Consider the following 18,212-nt stretch of genomic DNA (forward strand, 5'->3'; position numbering starts at 1 on the left):
TACACAGTATTAGAATGGGAGAATAGTTTAAGCGCATCTTTCTAGCAATAGATTTTAAGCGGCTCTTCACATTTACAAATGATTTGTTTCATCTTCAAATTTACAGTTTGCTCATCCATAGGATTTAAGCGTTATTTGGCCAACTTTTAAATTCAAATACTTGCTAATTAGTACCATGGTCAACAGAACACAGGAGTAGTATTATATACCAGGAAAGTCCCCTGACTGCAATACAACTTGCTTTGAGCAAATAACCTGAGCTTTCATCATCTAAAATGGGGATATAATAGCCCCTATTTCATAGAAATGTTGTGATGATTAAACATAAAAATCCATCAAAAGCACTTAGTACAGGGCCTGGCACATAGTACCCCTTCAACACACATCACGTGTGTCACTGCTGTCATTGTTGTTACCAACACTCCAATGCTATACCTGGAATGGCATCAACGGAGATTTTGAGCTCACATCCTAATGATTAACTCTTTTGAAAAATACAAACATCTTTCCCTCCACAAAAAAAGTCCACATAATTAAGTGAATCCACGCTAAGATGTTGGGTCCTCATTATGTTCTCTTCTCCCCTGGCCAGGAGAACTGGGACAAGTGAGGGAGGCAAGGGGTGATTTCTTAAGTTCACAAAGGGATTGGTGTTAGTGCAAAAAAGAAAAGAGAGGTCAACAAAGAAGGAGTGACAACAATTGAAAACAAATAGCTTTAATCGCCAAGTTTTGCTCAAGTCATTCTCATCTTGGGTATTAAATGTATGCCTTCACGTATAGGACAAAGGAGACCTTTCTCAACCAGGATGCTAAGGAAGGGTGTAAGGTCCCCTGGTGAGCTGGAGCCTCAGTCTGGCTGAGCCCATCTCCAGCTCCCATATATGGCCACAGCTGGATAACACACTTCTGGACACCCTCCTCACAAGGGAAAGCAGTATTTTCAGATGGATGACTCTATCTTCCTGACCACTCTGAAAAGCCTTTCTGCCCTCCTCAAAAAGTCCTGGAAATGTGGATTAAATACTAGGCACTAGCCTCCTGATCTTGCAGACAGTAAGAAGGCTTGGTACAATGCAGTGGAGAGTTATTAAATTCGCTGGAATTTAAATCACAGCAGATCTGAGTTTAAACTGTGACTCTCTCACTAATAAGTACAACCTCATACGAGGTTCCTCAGACCCCTGAGCCTCAGTCTTCTTATCTGTAAAATGGGAGCAGAGATAAAATACCTATTACATCGAGTAATAAGGAAAGAATGTCTCTGGCACACAGTAGGCATACAACAAACGTTAATCACAATCTCTGCTTTCCTTGTCATCGCTATCTTGCTTATGATGGAAGCTTGATTACCTGATTATAAGGGAAGGAAATAGAATTGTCTAATCAAGACCGTGTGTCTTGACAAACTGACAAGACCAGACAGAATTATAAGACCTTATGTCACCTTGCTTTGTTTAAATTTTTTTTTTCAACTTTTCAATTGGGCAATCAGAGCCCAGCAAAGCAATATGGTTCTTTGATTCCTTCCTGAGAAACTCTGCGGCCAAAGTCTTTGTATCGCACAACTTTAGCACTTAATTATATCCTACCTTGTAATAATTAGGTGTCCTTATAATCAAGTCTGTTTACTCACTTGTGCAGTTCTGATCCTTTAATCTCTCCTGAATATTAGTTTCTAATGCTATAAAAAGCCACAATTTAACAATTTTATTACTAAATAGAATTGCAAGAATATTTTGAAGAAGATTCACCAATGGGTTGAATCTAAAAATTTCTTTTATAATTAGGAGTAGTACAAAATCATACAAGTAAGCCTCAATATAGAAGCGTAGAAAGCTTCTATGCCTTTCCACTGACTTGCTGTGCAGCTTTGGGCTCGTCACTAACCCTCCTCTTTGGACCTGTAGATGAGCCTGCACTTGAGTCAGATACTTGTCTCAGCTAGATCACAAAAGTATTTTTAAAGTTAAGAATTCTCTATAATAACAAGACTATAATAGGACAGCTGTAAATTTTAGGCAACAAATCCGGTACTTGCTTTGTTGTTTTACATCATGTTAATTGTAAATCGAAAAGCCCACTGCTGGAATGTAAAATAAAAACAGATATGGTCAGTATACAGAGTATATTCGGTACCGTGTAATGATCACCTTGCTACACTCTGCAGCCTAGGGAAGGAAACACTGGACAGCCATGTAATGATCACCTTGCTACCCTCTGCAGCCTAGGGAAGGAAAACACTGAATAGCCACGTGGTCCAAGACAACTTTTAATCTTCTTTGTTCCTTAGAATCTTGGGTAAAATAGGGATGATAACAGTATCTAACTCATAGGGTTATTATAAAGATTGCATACATAACTCACTTAATGAGTGGTACATAGTAATGTTAGCTATTATTATTGTTTGTTTTTATTAGTAAAATATGATTACATCAAAATGCACTGATTTCTGAAGTATGGAACTTACCCCCTATTTTGTTATGTGTATTATGGATATTTGTCAAATGAGTGTATGTCACTCATCAAATATTCAGTAACAAATGATGCATGCTTTAAGGCATAGATTTATTGCCAATGTTATTATTTATTAGGTTTTCATCTACATTAAGATAGATCAGGTAAAACACATATTGACTGAAATTAAATGTCATTAAATTATAATAAAACTAAAAACTCAAACTACATTTTTTTCTGAAATATACATTTCTGTTAGATTTTACACATGGGATTTTATATAACTACAAGACCTGTATTTTCAAATATTCTTTTGCACATCATCATTAAAAAATTGTATAGTAAATAAAAACAAACAAAGTAAAAGTCATTCAAGAGCACAGCAGCCAGGAGTAACTGCTGCTTACATTTTGGTGGGCATCCTTCTAGATATCTATAAATAAAATTACCTGGAAGAGACAAAATTATGCATAAATAGGACAATGCCAGCCACCTATTTTTATTCCAAACCCTTCCCCATAATAGAAATGCATTTTCTAGATTACTGATGCAGTTAATCTGGGTCCACTTTTGATTCTATCAAATTATTTTAACTTTTCATTTAATGTTTATCAAATATTTGAGAAATTTAAATATCATATTTAAAAGTATTAAAAATGAACTATTTAACTAAATATTACTGGCATCTGAGGAATAATTTAGGATTGTCTCAATTTGTGTCTTTTAAATACACTTTTCTATCATTAAACATATAAACCAGAAAAATTAAGCAAATACCAGCCTACATATTTTACACAACAGGAAGTACCACAAAATGAAGTGATATAGACAAACCTATAAAAAGCCAGACAATAGGAATAAAACTTGCAAGATGTTGCATTTTCATTCAAACTACCAGTTCGCTTAATGGAAATTAAGTTTATAGGCATAAAAGAAATATTAACAATTTTCCCTTTAGATATAAAGAGAATGATGTTTTGGTGTGAGGAATGGGAGATTAGTAAATGCAAATTAATTGACTTCTTTCTAATGAAGAAAAATAAAGATTTCAGAGACATAAAAATATGAGTTTCATTCCACAAAGCAGAAAATGAAATGACGAGTTAGAATGAATGACTTTCAGAATATGCAAGCCATTTGCATTCTAGTACTCATGTAACTGTTTAGGAACTGTAGCCTTCTTCGAAAAAAGAATATTCTAAGTCCAAATAAACGATCTCTCTGTTTCTTAACACGGCAATTTGACAATGAGGCACTAAGACCAGCAATAAAATGATTTTATAACATAGAAAATTACTAATTGATCTGGATATACAAAAACCAGTCAGCTAGTATCATTTACTTATTTGACTAATATTTAACTGAGTGGTGCCCATATTCCAGAAACTACTTCAAGCCCTAGGTTTATACTGTCCAATAGAGTAGCCACCAGTGGTCGCGGACTATTGAGCACTTAGAACGTGGATAGTCTGCAATGACATGTATAAATGTGAAACACATACATGATTGCACAGATTTAATATAACAAAATAAACTATCTCAATCATATTTTTATATTGGGCACACACCGAAAAATACTACTTGATATATTGAGTTAGATTAAATATATTAAGAAAATTAAGTTCACCAGCTTCTTTTTACTACTTTTAATGTGCCTACTAGCAAATTTCAAATAACACGTGTGGCTTGCATTTGATTTCTAATGGACAGCCCTTTTCTAGGTGATAATAATGGTTAATAAGGAAAACAGGTCTTTGTATTCATGTTTGTGTGCTTGTAGTCATGCACTAATGCCATTCAAGGACCTGTGTCAGATGCTGAGGAAGGTGCATTAAAGTATAAGGTGCATGCCAACCCCTGAAATTCTGCCATATAGCAATACGCACCAGAAAGACAGGAAAAGGCACATAATCACAAAGCCATTACATAACACTAACCTAAAATATAACACTGCTTTATGCAGAGAAATCTCTCTAATAAAGTTATGGTTGTTCAATACATCTCACTTCTTTTATCACGAGGGGAGCATTAGGCCAATCTGCTGTTCGGCACCTACTGCTGGGGTTGGGGATGTGCTTCTCAACCTTCAGGAGGGGGATGAGGAGCTCATATTTTATTTGCTTTTAATGGCAAATTTGCACAATGGATCAAGAGAGCAGCCTCATCACAAATGCTATTTGAAATCCACTGATATCCCCAAGCAAGCTAAGTTGGATCTTAGGAGGGAGCCAGGAGAAAACATTTCAAAACATCCAGAGGTCCCCAGAGCCTCCCTAAGGATCTGAAGGCCCACTGTGGTTGTGACAAAGAGATTACAGAACTGCCAAATATATGGTAGAGATTAATTAGCAGAGTATTATCTCTGGTGGCTCTGATCAACATCACAAAGAAATTAGCAGCAGCCAAATAGTTACGACAAGGTATGCTTAGAATAAATTTAAAATAACTTATCTCTATTTTTACAGTATGTTTTATTCCCTCCAAAGCCATTTCAGGCCAAAGAAGTCTTCTTTTCTATATGGAATCTTTGAATTTTCACTCTTTAGGATAACATTTCAATTAATTTAAGTCATTTTATCTCTCACACAGAAATTTCCACAATAATCTGTCAAATTCAGGCATAATTTTGCTCCAAATAAATGGTTTCTATCATAAAGATGCACTAAACCAATCAAAACACAATCATATTTTCAACATTTAAATGCAGGATCTGTGGTCCAAAGCTTATGTTTGAAGGTTTTAATAAAAGGAAAACAAATTACAGAAGTTTAAAAAGATACTCCATGTAATGCCAATTCATTAAGCAATTTTGGAAGGGTCAAATCTTATTTTGCTTAAGGGTAATCTGATACAGAAATTACTGGAGTTTTATAAAATATGCACTCTGTCCCTGCTCATTTTCTGAATGAATAAATATGAGGCCAATTTTATACAGAATCACTTCATCTTGAACTAATAATAATTGTGTATTACAGTCTAGCATATTTCAAAGGGATACATATAAAAAAGAAGGCAAAAGAAAACATTAAATCAGTCACTAATTATAATTAATTCATAGACAGTTGGGGTTTATTTACTTTGGCTAAAGTATATAACAGTACTCATATAGAAGTCCAGAGTACAAGCAAAAGAGTATCAGATCATATAAGGACTGTTTTTATTTGCTGAATAGCTTTAGAATACAATAGACTGTTTTGAAGATAAAATGGTATAAGCAGAAACCTGTAGATCACATCAGAAACTGTGAATCTCTTACTGATTATTTCCTTTGTTTTGAGGAATGTACATGGGTCCTTTTGAGAAATTTTTAGATCATTAAAAAAAAAATAAAAACTTGCCGAAAAGACATTGCTTGGGATTTCATTTACACTGAAACATTCTGGGGTGTTGGATTTGCACTGAAACATATAGAGAACTTTGTAAAATTATCATCATCTCTTTTTAATTATGGAGAGAGGGAGAACTAACCCATGGAATAAGAACACTTTTGAAAAAGAGTCTGACCTTTGGGTATGGTAGCCATCTCTTAACTGATACCCTAACCTACCCAGTTGGTTTTGTGATATAGTAATTATCATATTTGACCTCTGTCCATGAACAAACTACTTAATTGTTCATATCAACTATCGCCCACAATACCTTCCAAGGGTTACCTGGTTATTCATCATATTCACTCCCTGCTATAGGGACAGTTGAACCTCTCCCTGCTCACTCATGGGCCTGCATCCTCACCACTCAGGGAGGGTTATTCAAGAGAGCACATAAACAAGTGGTAAAGTGAGCCAACTATCTGAACTTTGTATCAACAGTCATTGTTGGTGAGAGCATGATCCAGAACAATGAACTACCACAGAATACAAATAGCCACAGCATTCCACCAAATGCTATATAAAGGAAAAAGCTTGAGGCATTAGGTTTATAAGGAATTTGGTTGCCAAGTGCATGGACATTGACCTGACCAGTGGTGGTCTATGATAAATTTTCACAGTAAAGACAAGGAATTTTTGTGCAGAAAAAAAAAATTAACAGAATCAACAGCTATTCCATCTGCATACAAAAACTTTTGAAGCACCTTTAAATTTGCTTTATCAGTACTCAGTTTGAAATGATCAATTTATTAAAATTCATAATTGCTTCATATATTTGCATCAAGAATAACTACCAGTGGACTTCTATTTACCATCACATTATCAACCATCACTATCTGTTATTTGTAGTTGGCTGAAAATAATGAAAATGCATTTCTTTAAAAAACAATTCATACTTCTCCCCTTCATTCACACTACTTAGAGGTGTGCACATATGCATGCGCATGCACACACGTATTTTTTGCCTCCCACACACATACACGTCAACTCAATACAGGTCATTAGAATTGGCAGGGATTTATTCTATGTTCAGTACTTCAGAATACGAGAGTGGAAAAGGAGGTAGAGAAGTGAGGAAATAATATGTGTTTGCAATATTTTGAAAATTAAAGATCCCATATACCAAATGTCATACAGAAATAATTATACTTTCGGATTTCCTAAAAGTACAATCACTAAACAGATGAAGCTGTTAGAATATTAAAATAAAAGGTTGTTCTAAATTTTTAAATATAAGTAATGCTTGTTTTAGTCATACTGCTGTCAGATCTAACGGCATCAATAAAAATTAAGGATGCACATTCACAATTTCAGAGGTAAAATACTCATTGTATCAGGTGCTAGCAGAAGCAATGCCACTCTTGCAAAAGAAGAAATAAAAACAAACTGGTTATTTACTGTGTTAGTCTCACCAACATGAACTGTGTCCTTTAAAATATAATTTTTCCACAAAGTGTAAATATAACCACTCTCTAAACAAGAAATCAGCATGATTACTGTATTAAAAAGCATCTATTTCCACAAAATCATTATATTAAGTAGCAAACAAATGTCTTTATCCCTTCCGTTACCCTCCTCCTAATTAATTAAAGATTGGCACAGTCTAAGAACTAAATTTATTTTCAATTAAAGAAAGAAGTCCGTATGTCATGATAATTTTTTGTTACTATTTCTAATGTGCCAAACAAAGGTTTGCTATTAGCACTGAACATAGTAATCAAAACAAATCCTTTAATTTTCAGTAACTGTAAGGATACTTGAAGACTTGTTCTCCTAGCAAGGTACTACCTCAATGGTTAATCCTATTAAGAACTGAGCCATGCACTGCGACTAAATCCTCTGGGGAATTTGAGGAATCAAAGGCTTACTGCACACTTAGAAGGCAAGGACTTTTGTAAAGGGCTCTATTATATGAGGAACAAAAGAATACCACTTGTGTACTTAAATATCATCTGCTTTTCCTTCCAAAATACTCCATTTTTAAGTAAAGATATGTGATTTAAATGTATTTAGAGTTTAGCTTTTGGCACCACTCTCGTTTCTGAGTAGAAGTGCCATCTGCGGGCCCCATGGCTCACGCATAATGATATGCTTACAAGCTGCTTCCCTTTTCTGCACAATGTACCCTTTTCACTTTAACATACATTTTCCATAAATTTTTGAATAACAAATTGGGCTGTGGAAGTTTGTTGAAACGGGACAAGGGAAATGCCTGTAGGCTAGAAAGCGGCGATTTTACTAAAGAAATTGGTGCAATGGAAAATAGCTACTCCACCTGCCCCCACCCCAAACACCTATCTTGAGCTGTGATCCTTTAAAATCGCAAATTAAAAACTTCTCCCCTCCATATATTAGGTCTGTACATTAACTTGGGCAAAGAGCCCACATGCTTGCCATCCATTACACCTGCTGGGTGACAAACAGATGAGAGTCATCATGCAGACTCCCAACGTTTGATCTCCTGATATTGCCAGATGTCCCCCATTTACATTCAAACATAACCACAGTCATTAATGCATCTAGCCTGGCTGGCATTTAATAGGGGGAAAAAGTGGAATTCTAATCTAAAATCTTAACTATCCAAAGCTTTCAGGATGTGAGCGTATCTACTATTAAATATGCTTCAACATGTCTAACTTTCTGGCTATTAAGAGAACTGCTTTCATTGTAGGACTGAAAGCTGGTACAGATGGGCAGATTTTGCTCTTATTTCAAGAGAAGACCTGCATTCTGCACTTCTAATTTAAACAACAAAATTTACATTCACATTATCTGCTATACTCTTAAATACAGTAAGAACAATCTTGCTTGTTGGTTACAATTCAAATACACCACTTAGTAAAAATTAGTAAACAGACAAGAAAAGTCAAAGAAGCCATGGGAAGAGTAAATCTTAATTTCTTCCTTGCCCCATAAAATTGCTTACTGATGAGGATCAACTGGAGAACTTAAAGCAAAAGATCATCTGCACAGGTGTCACTCCATAGCCCCTGAATGAGACTCCAAGGGTATGACCCAGGAATTTGAAAACATCCTTGTTAATTCTCTTGAAATCAATCCTAGACCTTGAGCATATCCTGGCAGCATATTCAGGAACTATTCATGAGAACATGACTTAACAGCTTGACTTTTTGAGACTTTCTTTTCCATTCTTTGTTTTACACAGAAAATATTTATAGTGTGTCTACCCTGTGCCTGGCACTGGGCATTTGGTATACACAGAATCCCTAAGACACCAGGATTTATCTCCACAGAGTCAATACATGGCTCTAGGTACAGACAGAAGGCTGCCTAATATTATGAGGGCAGAGAGATTCTTATACACAAACTAAAAGGAATGAAAAAACCCAGAGATACTTTCCAGAATTTTACAAAATGTCTACCAACTGGACACTTCAAGAAGATCTGGGAAGGGTGCCTGGGTGGCTCAGTTGGTTAAGCGACTGCCTTCGGCTCAGGTCATGATCCTGGAGTCCTGGGATCGAGTCCCACATCGGGCTCCCTGCTCAGCAGGGAGTCTGCTTCTCCCTCTGACCCTCTTCCCTCTCGTGCTCTCTATCTCTCATTCTCTCCCTCTCAAATAAATAAAAAAAAACTTAAAAAAAAAAAAAAAAAAAGAAGATCTGGGAAGGAAGAAACCACCAGGCCTCCTACAAAAGGTATTAGCATCTATGCCCAGGAGGGACTCTGACTTGATTAGGGGAAGAATATTGAATTTAAGCATAAGGACGAAGCTGGGAAGACTGTAGCTTCTTTCTGCATTCCTTCCTTTATTTGCACTAGAATCAGTTTAGACCTTCTCCCTTCTTCTAGCTTCCTCTCCCTCTGTAATGAAAATATTCTCTTCAGTGAGGATGTCCTTGAGCCGCTGTCCTGGACCCCCGTCACTCTCTCCCTCTCACTGTTCCATCTTCCTCGTCTCACTGCTGTATAAAATTATTGTGTTCATTTGTGTATCTGTCTCCCTATATCAGAGCAGAGGCCTTGCCTATCATTCACCTGTTCCCAGAACCTAGAAACACACCTAGCATGAAGTGGGTATCCAAATACGTGTTGAATCAATAAATCAGTGGACAAAAAAATAGTTATACTTAAAATTTCTTGATCCCTTCTATCACCATACATGGATTTTTTTTTTCAATGTATCTTCTTGGATTTATAGTATTAGTGATTTTTTCATTTGAAGCCCAACCTGATTCTCTTCCAAGATTATTTTGGCCTATCTGCTATCTAGCTTTATTCATTGAGGATGTTTACACTTGGACTCAGTTCAGCAGCAATCCATTTTTATGCAAGCCCAATACATCTTCTGCCCATCTCTCCTATAATTTATAAAATATCCTATTGCCCCTCAGCAGGGACAGAATTCCAAACCTTATTCAAATCTTACACCACCTACTACTAAGGAAGAACAACAACAACAAAAATCCCCTCAAAGGAAAAGTACCTGAGGCATTTCTGTTTCAAGGTCAAGGCAACAGAGGAAAAACATAGGCCATCAACTCAGAATAAGAGGAATTAAACAATGAAATCACTGATTTAAGGCTTTTGATAATAATGGCAAAATATTAAATCGGGCTTAAAATTACTAAGTAGTATCAGGCCACTTTTACTTGAGTTTTTTTCTTCTGCTGCTCAGCACATCCCTGCAATTTCATGGCACCTACTAATAGAAAGTGAACTCAGATTCTATTGACAGTTTCATGACAAGTCATACTTCACCTTCCATTGTCCAGTCTTCTTAGCTGTTCATTATCTTGACTGCTGTGCCTACAAGATAATGATACACTCTGCTTCTACCCCTGACTGGAACACATTTTTGCTCCAGGGTTCCTTTTAATTGAAACACACTGTCGGTATTACTGTTTTTGGTGCAAAAGTAAACACATTTAACACAAGAATTCAGTTTGTATTTGCTTCACCAATAGGAAGTGTGTAAAAAGTCACCTGCCTCTAGAAAAGTGACTGGATGATTCTTTTGAGACACTAATATTTTTACTCTTTTCTTCTACTTTCATTACCATTTGTCACTTCTGGGGATGTGATAATCAATTATCTCTGAGAAAAAATATTATGACCATCCTTACAATTTCTCCGTGTGTCCCAGACCCGCTCAGGAAGTACTGAGTAATGTTTCATCAACCCTTAAGCATAAAATTGACTGAAAATGCTCTAACACTTAAAAAAGGGGGTGTAATAAATTGTGTCTGTTAAATTATCTGTGTCCATTGTAAATCCCATTAAGTAGCCACCGATTGACTAGAACAGAACTGCCCAACTTCATTCAGGATTAGCAGCAGCTGAGCATGGCTGAGACGCTGCTCTTGTCTAGCAGAGGTTCTCAGAATTTGAACTCTTTCAAGAAAACAAGTGAATTCTTTCTACCAACAAATATATTTCAAAAAAAATAACTACAAGTATAAAAGAGGATTAGGGTTTATTTTTTCACTGTCTGGCATAAAGGAAAAAAAAGGATGATATGCTAACCATGTAAGAGCCATGACATGTTAAAACACTGTGCATGTCTTCATTTTATTCCATTCAATTGATACAATCATATCTATGAGGTTAGAATTCCCACCATTCCTATTTTAAGATGAGAACATCTAGGCACAGAATTATTAAACATTATGTCCAAGGCCATACCTTGAATCTGGATCTGACACCAAACCCCAGGTTCTTAGCCACCACTGTTCTGTGATGTCTATTCTCTGAGTCCTTTTTTTTTTTTTTTAAGATTTTGTTTATTTATTTGACAGAGAGAGAGACACACACAGCGAGAGAGGGAACACAAGCAGGGGGAGTGGGAGAGGGAGAGGCAGGCTTCCCGTGGAGCAGGGAGCCCTATGCGGGGCTCCATCCCAGGACCTCGGGATCATGACCTGAGCCGAAGGCAGACGCTTAATGACTGAGACACCCAGGAGCCCCATCTGAGTTCTTTTTAGTTAAAATAGAAAAGTACTCTAATGAAGTCACTGAACGACTGTCATGTATTCTTATAGTAAAAATTACATGGATTTAAGTTTTGAAAATATAAAATGGACTCACAATTACTCAAAATTCAGGTTGACCTAAGATATATTTGTTAGTATTCCTTCCATTTATAAATTGTCACATTATTTGTCTTTATCACTAGCCAACACAGTGTGTGTTTTTTGTTTTCTGGGTTTGTTTTTTTTTGGCACTACATATTTGGGAAAGAGGAGAAGAAAGAGCATTTACTCTCTTTTCCAGGAGATTAGCACAATATGTGTGTGTAGCAGGGGAGGGGCTAGGTGTCTATGAGGATATGGGAAGGGGTTAATTATTTACCACCCTTAGAAGTGAAATGGTTCTCGGGGCGCCTGGGTGGCTCAGTCGTTAAGCGTCTGCCTTCAGCTCAGGTCATAATCCTGGGGTCCTGGGATGGAGCCCTGCATCGGGCTCTCTGCTCCGCGGGAAGCCTGCTTCTCCCTCTCCCACTCCCCCTGCTTGTGTTCCTGCCTGTGCTCTCTCTCTCTGTCAAATAAATAAAATACTAAAAAAAAAAAAAGTAAAATGGTTCTCAAATGTTAAAATGCAAATGAATCTGCTGGGAAAATTTTAAAATATCACATCACTAGGCTTTCCTAAGAGACTCTGATTCAATAACTGTGGGATGAGGTCCAGAAACTGAATTTTTAACAAGCAGCAACAGGTGATTCTACTACAGACAGTTCATACCTGTGTTATCCAGTATGATAGCCATTAAGCTTCTAAAATGCAGCTAGTCCAAAATGACATGTATTGAATGTAAAAAAATACACACTGAATTTCAGACTCAGTATGAAAACTGGGATATGAAATATCTTATTAATAATTTATTTTGATTATATGTTAAAATTATAATGTTTTAGATATATTAACTTTAATAAAACATATTACTAAAATTAATCTCATGTATTTCTTTTTATCTTTTATTAGCGTGGGTACTCTACAATTTTAAATTATATGTGTAGTTTATATTGATATTTCTATTGGACATTATATTTCTATGTGGACTTATTTTTCTTTTGAGCATTAAAGTACCTTTACTTTAATTCCTTAATACTTTAATAAGGTTTTAATACTTTAATTCCCAGGCAAAGGTAATGAAAGAATTCTAAATTAAGACCAGGACCAAGTTACATATAACAACAGTTTTAGTATGTAAGATTTCTTTGAATATTTTTAGAAATTTGACAAAGATATATATGCATCAACTAAACTGCCACATCAATAAATTTCTACATCAATTTTTTTTTTTTTTTTAGTGAAACAAACAAACAAAAGCATTAACTATCCTTAACCAGCATTCAATGATTATCAAATCCCATGTGTGGTTGGTGTTTGCTTTAATTTCCTTGAAGCATAATATACGTATGTTTGTGTATTTGTATTATGGACACTGTTTCTACAGCCCACCACAAAGTATGACTTTTCATTTTGTGCCTCATTCACAGAATAATAGAAATATTTGTCAAGAAAAGTGTTAAGTATAATCCAGTATTATTTTAACCGGCAATAACTATATAATGAGATAAATAGATTTGTATGGGTGGGTGGGAACATAATCACCCTTGCTACTATTCTCTCTATGACCAAGGTATTATGAATTCTAAAGTGCTGACATAAATTGAAGTTTCTGAAATCAACATGTTATGAATGACTACCTATACTCTTAAATTATCCATTATTATTCTACTAAAGTGAGGTCCATACATTTATTTCATAGAATTTTATATGGTTTAATGATGATAAGCAAATTTCAATCTTGACTTTCCCGACTTTTATGCTATATACTCATATTCTGATGATGGATTATATTAGAGGCCCCCAAACATTCTCAGTTCACAGTACCCTTAGTGTCTTGGTGATGTTTTCATGGTGCCCCTAGGGCAAGAGAATTACATAACAGTTCCAGTTATTCAGTAGTTAGGCCCAAACAACTTAATAGTAGTAGTTTACGTGGATGTTTCTAGCTGTCTTTTAAATGTTTAAAATATCTCATAGATTCCAAGTGAGTTTGCTGAGGTTCACAGTTGCTCCAGCCCAGTTTGAAAACTGTAGGACTGTATAGTTTTAAATGGTCTAGAAAGTAAAAGGCAAAATTTTAAACCTTCCAAGGGAAAGAATACACCTAATACAATAGCTATTTAACGCTTTGTTTCTTTTAACACATTTTAATTATTAGAGTTTATAAAAGTCATCGTATATTGCACCACTGGATAAGTGACATTTAGCATAGACGGTATCAATCAGTTGCCAGTCAACAGGTATTTACAGAATATTTATTATATATTCAAGTCAGTACTCTCAAATATCTTATATCCTATATTCATCTATAGATATATCTTAATATCATGGCTCTCTCAAATAGGGGTCTCAAATGATTAGTGTCTAAATTTTTTCTATTCTATTTATTATTATTATTCATTAACGTATGATTAAAATTTCTTGTGATGGTTAAGGCATTTTATTAAATTCTGAAAATACAGTATTTTCAACAAAATGTTGCTCTCATATTAAGAGCACAGATAGAGGTCATTACTCAAATAATGATAGCCTCAACAAAAATTAAAAACTGTCTCAACTTCCAGTTTCTTTTCTGGTATATAATTTCTTCAGTAACCACTCTGTTCTGACAACAAGTAAAAACTGAACAAACTGAAAAATTACATCTCTTCTTAGATATATCAGAGAAATAAGGTCAAAGGCAAACCATTGCCCTCAAATATTGGAAAAACAGAGAAGTAGATACAGAGAATCACAACTTAATCAGAGCAGAAACCCACAATTAGAAATCTCTATGGGAACCAGGGCCAAGATAAGAAGAGCTAACTGAAATTAACAAATTGCTGGAGGCTCAGTGTGGACAAGTCTCACAGTTGAAAACTCCAAGGGCACTCAGTCATAAAGAGTCTCACACACCTTTGTGACTTTTACCTCTAGGAGCTCTATCAGGTTCTCACAGTGAATACAGGAGCAAAATTTCCTAGTGCTTCTAGCAAAGGAGAATTAAAGGAACCATTTTGAAATATGCCAGAGCATTCTGTAATTTTTAACAGGGCCTGATCTCAGGAGAAAGTATTTTACCAGAGCTTAACCTGACAGGTATTTATCAGAATCTAATTTATCTGTAGAAAGGGAAAAACCAATTCCAGTTCCCTCCAGCCTTCCTCTGGGGGAAGAGAAATACCCAACTCCAGCCTTCAGAGGCTTCCACATGAGAGAAGGGAAATACATACCTCAAGCACCCTCTAGTCATCCTGTTCCACCAAGATGGGAAAACTGGGAAGCACTGATGAGGTTCAGAGTCCAAGTTTACTGAGACCTAATCATAGGACTACAAAACACTTTCCCTCCTCTTAAATCTTACCACTACACTATTAAAGATCTATTTACCACTATCCCTTTTACCTAGCACATCATGTCTGCCTTTCAACAACAAAAATTATAAAGCATACTGAAAGGTAAGAAGCATACCTTCAAGAGATTGAACAGGTATCAGAACCAAAGTCAGATATGGCCAGAATGTTAGAATTATTAAACCATGTTTTTTTTTTTAAAACATAAGATTAATATGCTAAAAGTTTTAATGGAAAACATAGACAATATGCAAGAATAGATGAACAATGCATGCAAAAAGGTGGACAGCCTAAGAAAGAATTGAAAAGAAATGTTAGAAATAAAAAATGCTAACATAAATGAAGAATGCCATCGACTGGCTCATTACTACACTGGACACAACCGAAGAAAGAATTTTTAAACTTGAGGATATGACAACTGAAACTTCCAAAATTAAAAAGCAAAGAGAAAAAAAAAGACTAGAAAAAATAATGAACAGAATATCTAAGAACTGTGGGACAATTAAAAAGGCATATCATATGTGTAATGGGAATAAAAGGCAAATAGAGAGAAAAGAACAAAAGCAGTTCTGGAAGCAACAATAATTAAGAACTTCCCCAAATTAATGGCACACACCAAACCACAGATCCAAGAAACTCAGAATATACCAGACAGAATAAATGCCCAACAAACTACACTTAAGCATATAAGGCTCAAACCTCAGAAAATCAAAGATAAAGAAAAAATCTTGAAAGAAGCTAGAGGGAAGGAAAAAAAAAAACAACTTTACCTACAGAGGAGCAAAATAAGAATTTCATCCAACTTCTCCACAGAAACCATGTAAGCATGAATTGGAGTGAAAAACTTAATGTTTTACGAGGGAAAAAAATAATATAGAATTCCATACTCTGCAAAATTATCCTCCAAAAATGAAGGAGAACTGAAGACTTTATCAAATAAAAATCTGTTACCAGTAGATCTGCTTTGTAAGAAATGATAAAAAAGAGAAAGAAATGTTTCATAGAGAAACAAAAGTATATAGGTTAAAAACTTGGATCTACATGAAAAGCATTAAAGAATTAATAAATGAAAATAAAATAAAAAAAATTATTGTCCTTATTCTAAATTGATCTAAAAAATAACACTTTGTTCAAAATAATAATAGCAAAAATGTATTTGATTATATATGCTTTTATATATATGTATATATATACATATATACGTATTTTGGTCCTTATATAAGTTTATGTATAAGTAAATGAATGACAGAAATGATACAAGAACTGGAGGAAAGAATTAGAAATATATATATGTATATATATATACATATATATATACATATATATATATTTTAAGGTACTCACAGTACTCATGAAGGGATGCAGTGTTAATTGAAAGCAGACTTGGATATGGTAAATGTTATAGCAAACTCTAGGCAACCATTCACTAAAAAAACCAAAAGTGTAAAAAAAAAAAGCACAATTAATATGCTAAGAAAGGAAAGAAAATGAAATCATGTAAATGTTAATTAAAACCACAAAATGCAGAAAAATGTGGAAGACAAAAAAATAAAGAACAAGAACAAAAAATAGAATATATATTAATCTGTATTAATCATTACCTTAAAAGTAAATGGTCTAAATACATAAATTAACAGACAGAAATGGCCAGAGTGAATAAAAAAATAAGACCCAACTATATAGTCTTTACAATATATATATTTAATGTAAATGTGTGGAAAGATACACCATGCTAACATGCTAATCATAACAAAGTGGCAGTAGTAATATTAATTTCAGATAGAGGAAGAGAAGAAACTTCAGAACAAGGAAGTTATAGGGATAAAGAGGGGCATTACATAATAATAAAGGGATTAACACATTCCTTCATGTGTAGTGCATAACAACAGAGCATCAAAATACATGACAAAAACTGGTTAGAGTTGCAAGAAGAAATAGATTAATCCACTATTATAGCTGGAAGTTCAACATTCTTCTAACAGAAATCGACAGATCTAGCAGGCAGAAAATTAGTAAGGACATAGTTCAACTCAACAGCACTATCAACTAGTTAAAATGGACATCTATAGACTACTTCATTCACTAAGAGCAGATTACACCTTGTTCTCAAGCTCACATGGAACATCCACAAAGATAGACCACATTCTGAGTCACATCCTCACAAATTTAAAAGAACAGAAAACATACAATGTCTTCTTTCATACCATAATAGAATTAAACTTGAAATCAGTAACAGAAAGATATCTGGACAATCCTAAAATACATGGAGATTAAATAAGACAATTGTAAATAACACATGGGTCAAAGAAAAAAAATCTCAAGAGAAATTGAAAAGTAAGGTTGGCCTTTGGACAACACAGGGGTTAGTGGCACTGACTCCTCAAACAGTTGAAGATCTGCATACAACTCTTGACTCCCCCAAAACTTAACTACTAATAACCAACTGTTGGCTGGAAGCATAAGATAACATAAATAAACAGTTGATTAATATGTCTTTTCTATATATATTATATACTATATTCTTACAATAAAGTAAGCTAGAGAAAAGAAAATGTTATTAAGAAAATCATAAGAAAAAAATACATTTGCAGTACTGTACTGTATTTGACAAAAAAAAAATCCACATATAATTGGACCCATGCAGTTAAAACCTGTGTTGTTCAAAGGTCACCTTGATTTTGATTGAAATGAAAATGAAAATTCAGCAAAAACAATGTTTACAGTAAAATTTTAACACTGAATGCATCTATTAGAAAAGAAGAAAGATCTGAAATCAATAATCTAAGCTTCTACCTTAACAAACTATAAAAAGAAGGGCAAATAAACTTCTAAGTAAGCAGAAAAAAATTACAATTAGGACTGAAATCAATGATATTGAAAAGAGGAAATCAATAGAGAAAACTGACTAAACAAAAAGGTTGTTTTTGAAAGAAACAATACCAGTAAGCCTCTAGCCAGGCTAACTTAGAAAATAAGAGAGAAGACCCAAATTACTAATATTAGAATGAACGAGGGGACATCAC

At 34.7% G+C, this 18,212-nt stretch overlaps 1 protein-coding gene across 3 annotated transcripts in view; it reads right to left on the reverse strand.

Annotated features, from left to right (window-relative positions):
- Positions 1–18,212, reverse strand: part of TENM2 (teneurin transmembrane protein 2) — a 1,506,090-nt gene that overhangs the window by 1,110,794 nt on the left and 377,084 nt on the right. The window lies entirely within an intron of this gene.

This window comes from Callorhinus ursinus, unplaced genomic scaffold (genome assembly GCF_003265705.2).
Source record: "Callorhinus ursinus isolate GAN/ISIS: 27379988/994484 unplaced genomic scaffold, GSC_fseal_2.0 scaffold3, whole genome shotgun sequence".
Lineage (NCBI taxonomy): Eukaryota > Metazoa > Chordata > Mammalia > Carnivora > Otariidae > Callorhinus > Callorhinus ursinus.